This window comes from Arachis stenosperma, chromosome 7 (genome assembly GCF_014773155.1).
Source record: "Arachis stenosperma cultivar V10309 chromosome 7, arast.V10309.gnm1.PFL2, whole genome shotgun sequence".
In the NCBI taxonomy this organism is placed as follows: Eukaryota; Viridiplantae; Streptophyta; class Magnoliopsida; order Fabales; family Fabaceae; genus Arachis; species Arachis stenosperma.
The window spans coordinates 71,203,141-71,215,503 of NC_080383.1; the positions used below are offsets into that span (position 1 = coordinate 71,203,141).

A 12,363-nucleotide genomic window follows, 5' to 3' on the forward strand; every position below is an offset into this window, starting at 1 on the left:
TGGGAGTCGCTGAAGATCGTGATCCTCTTTGCTCTGACCTCTTCGGCTAGTTTTAGTCCCGCTAGTAGGGCTTCGTATTCGGCTTGGTTATTTGAGGCCTGGAACTCGAATTTTAGGGATAGCTCAATCCGTGTTCCTTGATCGCTTTCGAGTATAACACCGGCCCCGCTTCCTGTTTTGTTTGAGGATCCGTCGACATACAGATTCCATGAGAGTGGGGTTCCCGGGGTCTCAGTGTATTCTGCGACGAAGTCGGCTAGGTATTGAGATTTTATGGCAGTCCGGGCTTCATAGTGGAGGTCGAACTCGGACAATTCCACCGCCCATTGTAGGATTCGTCCTGCCATGTCTGTCTTTTGTAGGATGTGTCTCATGGGTTGGTTTGTCCGGACTTTGATGGTGTGGGCTTGAAAGTAGGGGCGGAGTCTCCGAGCTGTGAACACTAGTGCATAGGCGAATTTCTCTATTTTCTGATAGTTTAATTCGGCCCTTGTAGTGCTTTGCTTACGAAGTATATGGGGTGTTGCCCCTCCTCATTTTCTCGTATTAGTGCCGAGGCGACTGCCCGATGTCCGACCGACAGGTATAGTACGAGCTCTTCCCCTTTTAGAGGTCGGGTTAAGATTGGTGGCTGCCCGAGGAATTCCTTGAATTCTTGGAAGGCCTTTTCGCATTTCGGGGTCCAAGAGAAGGGTTTCCCTTTCTTTAGGAGTGAGTAGAGAGGGAGTGATCTTATCGCTGATCCTGCCAAGAATCTTGATAGGGCGGCTAGTCTCCCATTTAGTTGTTGTACTTCTTTGACACACGTCGGGCTTTTCATATTGAGTATTGCTTGGCATTTGTCCGGGTTTGCTTCGATGCCTCTCTGAGTCAGCATGAAGCCTAAGAACTTCCCGGCTTCTGCGGCGAAGGTGCACTTTGTCGGGTTAAGTCTCATGTTGTGTTTCCGGAGGGTGTCGAAGATACTGCTGAGGTCGGCCACCAAGTTTCTGTCTTCTTGTGTCTTTACTAGCATGTCGTCGACGTACACCTCTAGCTGTAGCCCGATGTGTTCTGAGAACACTTTGTTCATTAGCCTCTGGTAGGTTGCCCCTGCGTTCTTCAGCCCGAAGGGCATTACTACGTAGCAGTAGTTTGCCCTTGGGGTTATGAACGAGGTCTTTTCTTGGTCGGGTCCATACATCGGGATTTGATTGTATCCCGAGTATGCATCCATGAAGGAGAGGTATCTGTAGCCCGAAGCGGCATCGACTAAGGCGTCGATGTTCGGTAGTGGATATGGATCTTTGGGGCAGGCTTTGTTGAGATCCGTGTAGTCGACGCACATCCTCCATTTTCCATTGGGCTTCTTCACTAGGACCACGTTTGCGAGCCATAGGGGGTACTTTACTTCCCTAATGAACCCTGCATCTAGTAGTGCTTGCACTTGTTCTTCTATTGCTTGCATGCGTTCGGGCCCGAGCTTCCTGCGTCTTTGTTGGACAGGTCGGGATCCCGGGTATACTGATAGCTTATGGCACATCAGGTCGGGGCTTATGCCTGGTATATCGGAGGCTTTCCAGGCGAAGAGGTCGGAATTCTCCCTTAAGAGGGTTGTGAGTTCCTCCTTTAGGCCTGCCTCGAGGTTTGCCCTATGTTTGTTACTTTCTCGGGTGTGTTCCCGATCTGGATCTTTTCGGTCTCTCCTTCTGGTTGTGGCCGAAGATCTTCTCGGGCTTGGACTCGCCCGAGTTCTATTGTGTTGACCTCTTTCCCTTTTAGGCTCAGGCTTTCGTTGTAGCATCGTCGTGCTAGTTTTTGGTCGCCTTTTAGGGTAGCGATTCCCTTTGCGGTAGGGAACTTCATACAGAGGTGTGGGGTCGAGACTATAGCCGCTAGTCTGTTTAGGGTTGGTCGTCCGATGAGGGCATTGTATGCTGAAGTGACGTCGACTACAATGTAGTCGATGCTTAGTGTTTGGTTTGCTCGCCTTTTCCAAAGGTAGTGTGTAATGAGATGTATCCCAAGGGGCGGATCGGGGTATCTCCTAGTCCAAACAGGTCAGTGGGATAGGCTTTTAGCTCTTTTTCTTCGAGTCCGAGCTTGTCGAAGGCTGCTTTGAACAGGATATCTGCTGAGCTTCCTTGGTCGATCAGGGTTCGATGTAAGTTGGCGTTGGCTAGGATGATGGTGATCACCATAGGGTCGTCGTGTCCGGGTATTATTCCAAGAGCATCTTCTCGGGTAAATGAGATAGTAGGTAACTCGGGTAAGGGGCTGTTTTCTCGGACATGGTAGACTTCTTTGAGGTGTCTCTTCCGTGAGGATTTGGATGTCCCTCCCCCTGCGAAACCTCCGTTTATCATGTGTATGTGCCTTTCAGGAGTTCGCGGGGTTCGTGTTTGCTCGGCCCGATCTTCGTTATCTCCCGTCTTCTCTTTCTGGTTTCTTCTCCTTTCTCAGCTATGTATCTGTCGAGTTTTCCCTCTCTGGCTAGCTTTTCTATAACATTCTTTAAGTCGTGGCAGTCGTTAGTAGAGTGGCCGTAGAGTCTGTGATATTCGCAGTACTCGGACCGATCTCTTCCTGCTCTCTTGTGCTTCAGAGGTTTGGGTGGTGGGATCTTCTCGGTGTGGCATACTTCTCTGTAGACGTCTACCAGGGAGACTCGGAGGGGAGTGTAGCTGTGGTATTTTCGTGGCTTGTCCGAGTTGGATTCTTCTTTCTTTTTCTGTTCCCGATCTCGATCTCGGGGCGGGTAGGTTGACTCCTTCCTGGAAGAGTCTCTCAGCTGGGAGGTTTCTTCCATGTTGATATACTTTCCTGCCCGTTCTTGTACTTCGTATAAGGAGGTCGGGTATCTTTTGGATAGGGATTGGCTAAACGGTCCTTCTTTTAGGCCGTTTGCTAGTCCCATGATGGCTGCTTCCGTGGGCAAGTGTTGTATGTCCAGGCAGGCCTTGTTGAATCGCTCCATGTACTCTCTGAGAGTTTCTTGGTTGCCTTGTTTGATCCCGAGTAGGCTGGGGGCATGTTTTGCCTTGTCCTTTTGAATAGAGAACCTTGTTAAGAATTTTTTGGTCAGGTCTTCAAAGCTGGAGATTGATCCTGGTGGCAGGTGTCGAACCACTTCATGGCTGACTTAGTGAGAGTGGTGGGGAAGGCTTTGCATCGAATCGCGTCGGAGGCGTCGACTAAGTACATTCTGCTTCTGAAATTGCTGAGGTGATGACTTGGATCGTGGTGCCGTCGTAGAGGTCCATATCTGGTGGTTTGAAGTTTCGCGGTACCTTCTCTTTCATGATCTCTTGTGTGAAGGGATCATGGTTGCTTTCGGGAGTGGTGCCGTGTTCCGTCCGATCTTTTAGGTTGGCCTCTATCTTCCGCAGTTTTTCTTCCAATTCTCTGCGTTTGCGAGCTTCCCTTCTCAGATCCTGTTCAGTTTCCTTCTGCTTCTTTACGTCCTCTTCGAGTTGTCTCAGCCGGCTTTGTTGTGCCCGAACTGTTTCCAGAATCTCCGAACTTTTTCTCTTTCGGGATTTTGTGGATCTTTGTCTGGGGGTGATGTCTTTGGGCGATTCTGTTTGTTTCCTCTGGAGTGCGTGGTGATAGAGGGCTGTCCGGCCGTTCTCCGGTGTCAACTTCCTCTTCTTGTTCTGATGTAGCGTGGTTATTGTTGGGAGGGTCGTCCGCCATGGTAAAGGGATGACTTCCAGGTCCCCGGCAACGGCGCCAATGTTCCGAGGGTTACCTGAAACGTGTAGCTCGGTCTTCTGGCAAGGCCCGAGGTGGGGGGTCTGTGACCCGAGCTGGTTGTGCTGAACGGCGGGGGGTTGTACCTGCAATGACACTCCGATGCTTAAGTTAGCATGGGTCCAAGCAGATATCAAGTAGAATTAGAGTATGAGTTATACCTGGGTGCTCCAGTGTATTTATAGTAGTTGGCTGCGATCATCCCTGGATAAGATATTCTTATCTTATCTTATCTTTTGGGAGATTCATCTCTATCTTTGCGGAACCGCCTTTCCCAGGCCCTTTCGGCCTTTAGGTTTTGGGCTTAGTTCCTTCTGATGGGCCTTTCTTTGGCCTGTTTGTCCGAGGTCCGACCTCGAACGTGGGCCTTGGGTCGAGGTCGGGCCTTCTATCAGTATGACCGAGTTTGGAGAGCTCGGTCAGGGTATGAACACAACCTTTTAGCTAGCGCCTTGACTTTCTCGCTTTTTGCTTTTTAGTTGTTTTTGGGTAACAACTTTTTAGCTAGCGCCTTGACTTTCTCGCTTTTTGCTTTTTAGTTGTTTTTGGGTAACAACTTTTTAGCTAGCGCCTTGACTTTCTCGCTTTTTGCTTTTTAGTTGTTTTTGGGTAACAACTTTTTAGCTAGCGTTTCTCGAAGTCCTGGTTCTTTGCCAGCTTCTTTCTTGGGTCCGAGTTTACTCTCGGACATCGGGATCCTTGAGTACCCCTTTGGTCAGGTCCGACTTCGTTGTTTGGTCGGCCTTTTTTAAGTTATTTTTGTAACTTCTTTTCTATTTGGCTTTTTGAGCCATTTCAGAGTTACTTTTATAACTTCTCACATTAATTTGAACCTCGTCGCTTCATCTTTGCCGACCTCGTATGGCCTTTGGCAAATGATTTTTGCGTTTTGCCGAGCATAAATTAATGCGCCTTGGTGGGGTACTTTTTAGGATATGCTTTATAACGAGAAAGAGAAAATAAAGAAATTTGATTAGTACTAAAAAAAAAAGAAGAATATGTACAAAGTGTTTACCCTTTTGACTAGGCCGGGTGTCCTACTTAACCGGGTGTCTCATTAAAAAACCCTCGTGGGGAAAAAGAGTACACCTCGGGTTAAGTTTTTCTAGCTGTAGTATCGTCTTAGGTTACAGGCGTGCCAGGTTCTGGGCAGCTCATTGCCTTCTAGGTCGGATATCTTGTAGTAGCCTGTCCCTAAAACTTCTGTTACTTTGTAGGGCCCTTTCCAATTTGCGGCTAGCTTTCCTTCTCCCGATTTTTGTGTTCCGATGTCGTTTCGGATTAAAATCAGGTCGTGAGTGGAGAAGCTTCGTTTTATCACCTTTCGGTTATATCTGAGGGCCGTTCGTCGTTTTAAGACTTCTTCTCTGATTCGGGCTCTTTCTCGGACCTCGGGTAGGAGGTCGAGTTCTTCCCTTTGTGCCTGAGGGTTGCCTCCTTCGTTGTAGAAGATGGTTCTGGGTGATCCTTCGTCTATTTCGACGGGAATCATTGCCTCCATTCCGTAGGCTAGTCGGAATGGGGATTCTCCTGTTGTAGAGTGCGGGGTTGTCCGATATGCCCATAATACCTGGGGGAGTTCATCGGCCCATGCCCCTTTGGCCTCTTGGAGTCTTCGTTTTAACCGGCTAAGATGACTTTATTTGCGGCCTCTGCTTGTCCATTGGCTTGCGGGTGTCGACCGATGTGAACTGCTGTTGATTTTTAGCTCGGCCACCAAGTTCTGAAAACTTGTGTCTGTGAACTGTGTTCCATTGTCTGTTGTGATGGAGTAGGGGACTCCGAACCTCGTGACAATGTTTTTGTATAGGATTTTACGGCTTTCTGAGCCGTAATAGTGGCTAAGGGTTCAGCCTCGATCCACTTTGTGAAGTAGTCGACCCTACTATGAGGTACTTGACTTGCCCCGGTCCTTGTGGGAATGGGCCGAGTAGGTCGAGTCCCCACTTGCGAAGGGCCATGGTGCGGTGATGCTTATGAGGTCTTCGGGCGGTGCTTTGTGAAAATTGGCGTGTTTTTGGCAGGGGGGCATATTTTCACAAACTCTGCCGCGTCTCTTTGCAAGGTCGGCCAGTAGAACCCGGCTCTGACTATTTTCTTGGACAGGGCCCGGGCTCCGAGATGGTTCCCACACATGCCTTTGTGGACTTCTTCGAGGACGCTCTTTGTTTCTGTGGTCGGGACGCACCTCAGGAGGGGGTTTGAGAATCCTCTTCTGTATAATACGTCGTGGATTAACGTGTAGTTCTGGGCGTCTTTTGTAAGCCTTTTAGCTTCTTTTCTTTCGGCGGGGAGAGTTCCCGATTTCAGATAGTTGAGTATGGGGGTTATCCATCCTTGTTGTTGCCCGGATATATTTAGTATTTCTTCCTCCCTTAACACGGAGGGGGATTGTAGAGTTTCTTGGAGGAGACTTCTGTTGTTCCCTCCGGGCTTGGTGCTAGCAAGTTTGAGAGGGCGTCTGCCCGGGCATTTTGCTCCCGGGGTATGTGCTGGATTTGTATTTCCGGGAAGTGTCGTAATTGCGCCTGTGTTTGGTCCAGGTATTTTTTCATAGTAGGGTCTTTGGCCTGGTAGCTTCCACTTACTTGTGATGTGACGACCTGGGAGTCGCTGAAGATCGTGATTCTCTTGCTCTGACCTCTTCGGCTAGTTTTAGTCCCGCTAGTAGGGCTTCGTATTCGGCTTGGTTATTTGAGGCCTGGAACTCGAATTTTAGGGATAGCTCAATCCGTGTTCCTTGATCGCTTTCGAGTATAACACCGGCCCCGCTTCCTGTTTTGTTTGAGGATCCGTCGACATACAGATTCCATGAGAGTGGGGTTCCCGGGGTCTCAGTGTATTCTGCGACGAAGTCGGCTAGGTATTGAGATTTTATGGCAGTCCGGGCTTCATAGTGGAGGTCGAACTCGGACAATTCCACCGCCCATTGTAGGATTCGTCCTGCCATGTCTGTCTTTTGTAGGATGTGTCTCATGGGTTGGTTTGTCCGGACTTTGATGGTGTGGGCTTGAAAGTAGGGGCGGAGTCTCCGAGCTGTGAACACTAGTGCATAGGCGAATTTCTCATTTTCTGATAGTTTAATTCGGCCCCTTGTAGTGCTTTGCTTACGAAGTATATGGGGTGTTGCCCCTCCTCATTTTCTCGTATTAGTGCCGAGGCGACTGCCCGATGTCCGACCGACAGGTATAGTACGAGCTCTTCCCCTTTTAGAGGTCGGGTTAAGATTGGTGGCTGCCCGAGGAATTCCTTGAATTCTTGGAAGGCCTTTTCGCATTTCGGGGTCCAAGAGAAGGGTTTCCCTTTCTTTAGGAGTGAGTAGAGAGGGAGTGATCTTATCGCTGATCCTGCCAAGAATCTTGATAGGGCGGCTAGTCTCCCATTTAGTTGTTGTACTTCTTTGACACACGTCGGGCTTTTCATATTGAGTATTGCTTGGCATTTGTCCGGGTTTGCTTCGATGCCTCTCTGAGTCAGCATGAAGCCTAAGAACTTCCCGGCTTCTGCGGCGAAGGTGCATGATGAGCGGATAATTTGTATACTTTTTGGCATTGTTTTTAGTATGTTTTTGATATCTTTTAGTTAGATTTTAGTACATTTTTATTAGTTTTTATTTAAAATTCACTTTTCTGGACTTTACTATGAGTTTGTGTGTTTTTCTGTGATTTCAGGTATTTTCTGGCTGAAATTGAGGGACCTGAGCAAAAATCTGATTCAGAGACCAAAAAGGACTGCAGATGCTGTTGGATTCTGACCTCCCTGCACTCGAAGTGGATTTTCTGGAGCTACAGAAGCCCAATTGGCGCGCTCTCAACGGCGTTGGAAAGTAGACATCCAGGGCTTTCCAGCAATATATAATAGTCCATACTTTGTCCAAGATTGATGGCCCAAACCCGCGAAGCAATCCGGCCTCAGGAATTCCAGCGTTAAACGCCGGAACAGGAATAAAAGTTGGAGTTAAACGCCCAAACTGGCATGGGAGCTGGCGTTTAACTCCAGAAAAGGTCTCTACACGAATTTCCTTGATTGCTCAGCCCAAGCACACACCAAGTGGGCCCGGAAGTGGATTTTTATGTCATTTACTCATTTCTGTACACCTTAGGTTACTAGTTTACTATTAATAGGACCTTTTACTATTGTATTAGTAGACTTTGGTAGCTATCTTCACTTTTATGCTATCTTAGATCTTTGGAGGCTGGCCATTCGGCCATGCCTGGACCTTATGCTTATGTATTTTCAACGGTGGAGTTTCTACACACCATAGATTAAGGGTGTGAAGCTCTGCTGTACCTCGAGTATTAATGCAATTACTATTGTTCTTCTATTCAACTCCGCTTGTTCTTTATCTAAGATATCACTCGTTCTTCAACCTATGAACAAGGTGACTGACAACCATTCTTGTTCTACAAGCATTCGAGGCTTTAGTGAATATCTCTTGGATTCCTGATTGCACGATGCATGGTTGATCGCCTGACAACCGAGTGCTCGCCTGACAAACGAGCCAGCCATTCCGTGAGATCAGAGTCTTCGTGGTATAGGCAAGAACTGATGGCAGCATTCAAGAGAATCCGGAAGGTCTAACCTTGTCTGTGGTGTTCTGAGTAGGATTCAATGATTGAATGACTGTGACGTGCTTCAAACCTGTAACTTGCTGGGCGTTAGTGACAGACGCAAAAGAATCACTGGATTCTATTCCAGTAGGGGAGGGAACCACACGGTGATTGGCAGCACTGTGACAGAGTGTGTGCATTAGCTTTCACTGCGAGGATGGGAGGTAGCTGCTGACAACAGTGAGACCCTACACGAGTTTGCCATGGAAAGGAGTAAGAAGGATTGGATGAAGGCTGTAGGAAAGCAGAGAGACGGAAGGGAAGCATCTTCATACACTTGTCTGAAGCTCTTACACCAATGATATACATAAGTATCACTATCTTTATCTTTTATGTTATTTTCGTTCATCATCATCATACATTTGAGTTTGCCTGACTAAGATTTACAAGATGACCATAGCTTGCTTCAATACTAACAATCTCCGTGGGATCGACCCTTACTCACGTAAGGTTTATTACTTGGACGACCCAGTGCACTTGCTGGTTAGTTGTGCGAAGTTGTGTAATGCCATGGTATTGAGCCACCAAGTTCTTGGAGCCATTACCGGGGATTATTTGAGTTGTGAAAAAGTATTGTTCACAATTTCGCCCGACCAAGTTTTTGGCGCCGTTGCCGGGGATTGTTCATGTTTTGAGCAAGCTTTTGGTAACATCAGAGCCAAGATCCGGCAACAACATCAAATTTTTGGTGTTATTGCCCGGGATTGTTTAGGCTGGACAACTGACGTTCATCTTGTTGCTTAGATTAGGTATTTTTTTCGAAATTCTTGAAGGTGAATTCTAGAGTTTCATGATGATTTGTTGAGATCTGGCTGGCTGAGAAGCCATGTCTAATCTGATTGGACCGAGGTTTCAACTTATCACCACAAGAGCTTGTTGATTTCGTATCAATCTTGCTTTTGGAGCAGTGATTTGCTAAGGCTTGGCTGACCTTTGGTCATGTCTAGTGTTTTGGACCGAAGCTTTCTTTGAAAGCTTGGCTGGCTGTGAAGCCATGTCTAATTCCTGGACCGGAGCTTAGACTAGCATTGCACTGATTCCTGGAATTCTCATTAAGAATTTTGATACCTTTTACTTAATTTTCGAAATACACAAAAAAAAAAAAATTTACAAAACCAAAAAGACCAAAAATATTTGTTTCTTGCAGTTTAGTGTCTCATCCTAAGTTTGGTGTCAAATGCATGTTTTTGTTATATTTTCGAATCCATGCATATATTTCTTTGTTTTGATCTTTGAATTCTATTGACTTGAAGTATTTGTGTGTCTCATATGCATTTTCATGTTGTTAGTGTCAGTAGTACACAAACTGCTAAGTTTGGTGTCTTGCATGCATTGTTAATTGATTCCTTTTGCATTTTGATTATCAAAAATCCAAAAATATTTTTAATTTGTGTCCTTTCAAGTCAATGATACAAAGAATTGAAGATTCAAAACATGCTGCAGAGGAATTATACAGAAAAAGCTGAGCATTCAAAAATGCCCAGTGAAGAAGGCAGACTGGCGTTTAAACGCCAGCCAGGGTACCTGGTTGGGCGTTTAACGCCCAAAAGGGTGCATTTTGGGCGTTAAACGCCAGAATGTATACCATTCTGGGCGTTTAACGCCAGGATGGTGCAGGGGGAAGATTTTGTTTTCAAAATCAAATTTTTTTTAGTTTTTCAAAATCAAATCTTTTTCAAATCAAATCTTTTCAATCAAATGTTTTCAAAATCAATTTCTTTCCTTTTTAAAAGATACTTACTAACAATTAATGATTTGATTGAACATCACAAGATTGTTACCTTTTCTGTTGAGAAAGGTTTGAATGTTTCAAATCATATCTTTCCTTGTTAGGCAAGTCATTCTTTTTTTAAAATCATATCTTTTCAAATGGTTTTCAAATCATATCTTTTAAAAATGTTTTCAAATCATATCTTCTCAATCACATCTTTTTTAAACTCATAACTTTTCAATTAAATCTTTTTAACCACATCTTTTTCAAACAGTTTTCAATCAAATCTTTTTAATTTCTAATTTCAAATTCTTTTTCAAAAATCACTTAATTTCTTTTCCACTTTTATTTTCGAAAATTAATTAATGTTTTTCAAAATAATTTCAAAATTTTTCACTTGATTTTCGAAAATAAACTTCCCTCCTTCCCACATCCTTCTATTTATGGAGTGCCACTCCTTCTCAATGCACAATTCGAACCTTATCTAACTAAAGTTCGAATTTATCTTCTCCTTCTTCTTTCTATTTCTCTTTTCCTCTGACACTTAAAGGAATCTCTATACTGTGACATAGAGGATTCCACATTTTCTTGTTCCCTTCTCTTTCATATGAGCAGAAGCAGAGACAAAGGCATTCTTGTTGAAGCTGACCCTGAACCTGAGAAAACCTTGAAGCGAAAGCTAAGAGAAGCCAAGGCACAACTCTCTTTAGAGGACCTGACCGAATTCATCAAGGAAGAAAAACACATGGCAGCCGAAAACAACAACAATGCCAACAATGCAAGGAAGGTGCTGGGTGACTTTACTGCACCTACTCCTGATTTTTATGGGAGAAGCATCTCTATCCCTGCCATTGGAGCAAACAACTTTGAGCTTAAGCCTCAATTAGTTTCTCTAATGCAACAGAATTGCAAGTTCCATGGACTTCCAATGGAAGATCCTCATCAGTTTTTAGCTGAATTCTTGCAAATCTGTGACACAGTCAAGACTAATGGGGTTAACCCTGAGGTTTATAGACTGATGCTATTCCCTTTTGCTGTGAGAGACAGAGCTAGAATATGGTTGGACTCTCAACCTAAAGAAAGCCTGGACTCTTGGGAAAAGCTAGTCAATGCCTTCTTGGCAAAGTTCTTTCCACCACAAAGATGGAGTAAGCTTAGAGTGGAAGTCCAAACCTTCAGACAGAAGGATGGAGAATCCCTCTATGAAGCTTGGGAAAGATACAAACAATTAATCAGAAGATGTCCATCTGACATGCTTTCTGAATGGAGCATCATAGGTATTTTCTATGATGGTCTCTCTGAACTATCTAAGATGTCCTTGGATAGCTCTGCAGGAGGATCTCTTCATCTAAAGAAGACGCCTGCAGAAGCTCAAGAATTGATTGAAATGGTTGCAAATAACCAATTCATGTACACTTCTGAAAGAAATCCTGTGAACAATGGGACTAGTCAGAAGAAAGGAGTTCTTGAGATTGACACTCTGAATGCCATTTTGGCCCAGAATAAAATACTGACTCAACAAGTCAATTTGATTTCTCAAAGTCTGTCTGGAATGCAAAATGCACCAAACAGTACTAAGGAAGCTTCATCTGAGGAAGAAGCTTATGATCCTGAGAACCCTTCCATGGAAGAGGTAAATTACCTAGGAGAACCCTATGGTAACACCTATAATTCTTCATGGAGAAATCACCCAAATCTTTCATGGAAGAATCACGAGAGACCTCAACAAGGTTTCAATAACAATGGTGGAAGAAACAGGTTTAACAATGGCAAGCCTTTTCCATCATCTTCTCAGCAACAGACAGAGAGCTCTAAGCAGAATAATTCTGACTTAGCAACCATGGTCTCTGATCTGATCAAAACCACTCAAAGTTTCATGACTGAAACTAGATCTTCCATTAGGAATTTGGAAGGACAAGTGGGTCAGCTGAGCAAGAAAATTACTGAACTTCCTCCAAGCACTCTCCCAAGTAACACTGAAGAAAATCCAAAAGGAGAGTGCAAAGCCATAAACATGGCCGAATTCTGGGAGGAAGAAGAGGCAGTGAACGCCACTGAGGAAGGCCTCACTGGACGTCCACTGGCCTCTAATGAGCTCCCCAATGAGGAACCTTGGGAATCTGAGGCTCAGACTGAGACCATAGAGATTCCCTTGGACTTGCTACTGCCTTTCATGAGCTCTGATGAGTATTCTTCCTCTGAAGAGGATGAGTATGTCACTGAAGAGCAAGTTGCTAAATACCTTGGAGCAATCATGAAGCTAAATGACAAGTTATTTGGAAATGAGACTTGGGAAGATGAACCTCCCTT

At 45.2% G+C, this 12,363-nt stretch overlaps 1 non-coding gene across 1 annotated transcript; it reads right to left on the minus strand.

The window, feature by feature from the left end:
• Positions 1 to 11,203: 11,203 nt before the first annotated feature.
• LOC130942395 (small nucleolar RNA R71) lies at positions 11,204 to 11,307 on the minus strand. Its single transcript, XR_009070966.1, has one exon. It is a non-coding gene; the product is annotated as a small nucleolar RNA R71 (small nucleolar RNA).
• Between the last annotated feature and the right edge of the window lie 1,056 nt (positions 11,308 to 12,363).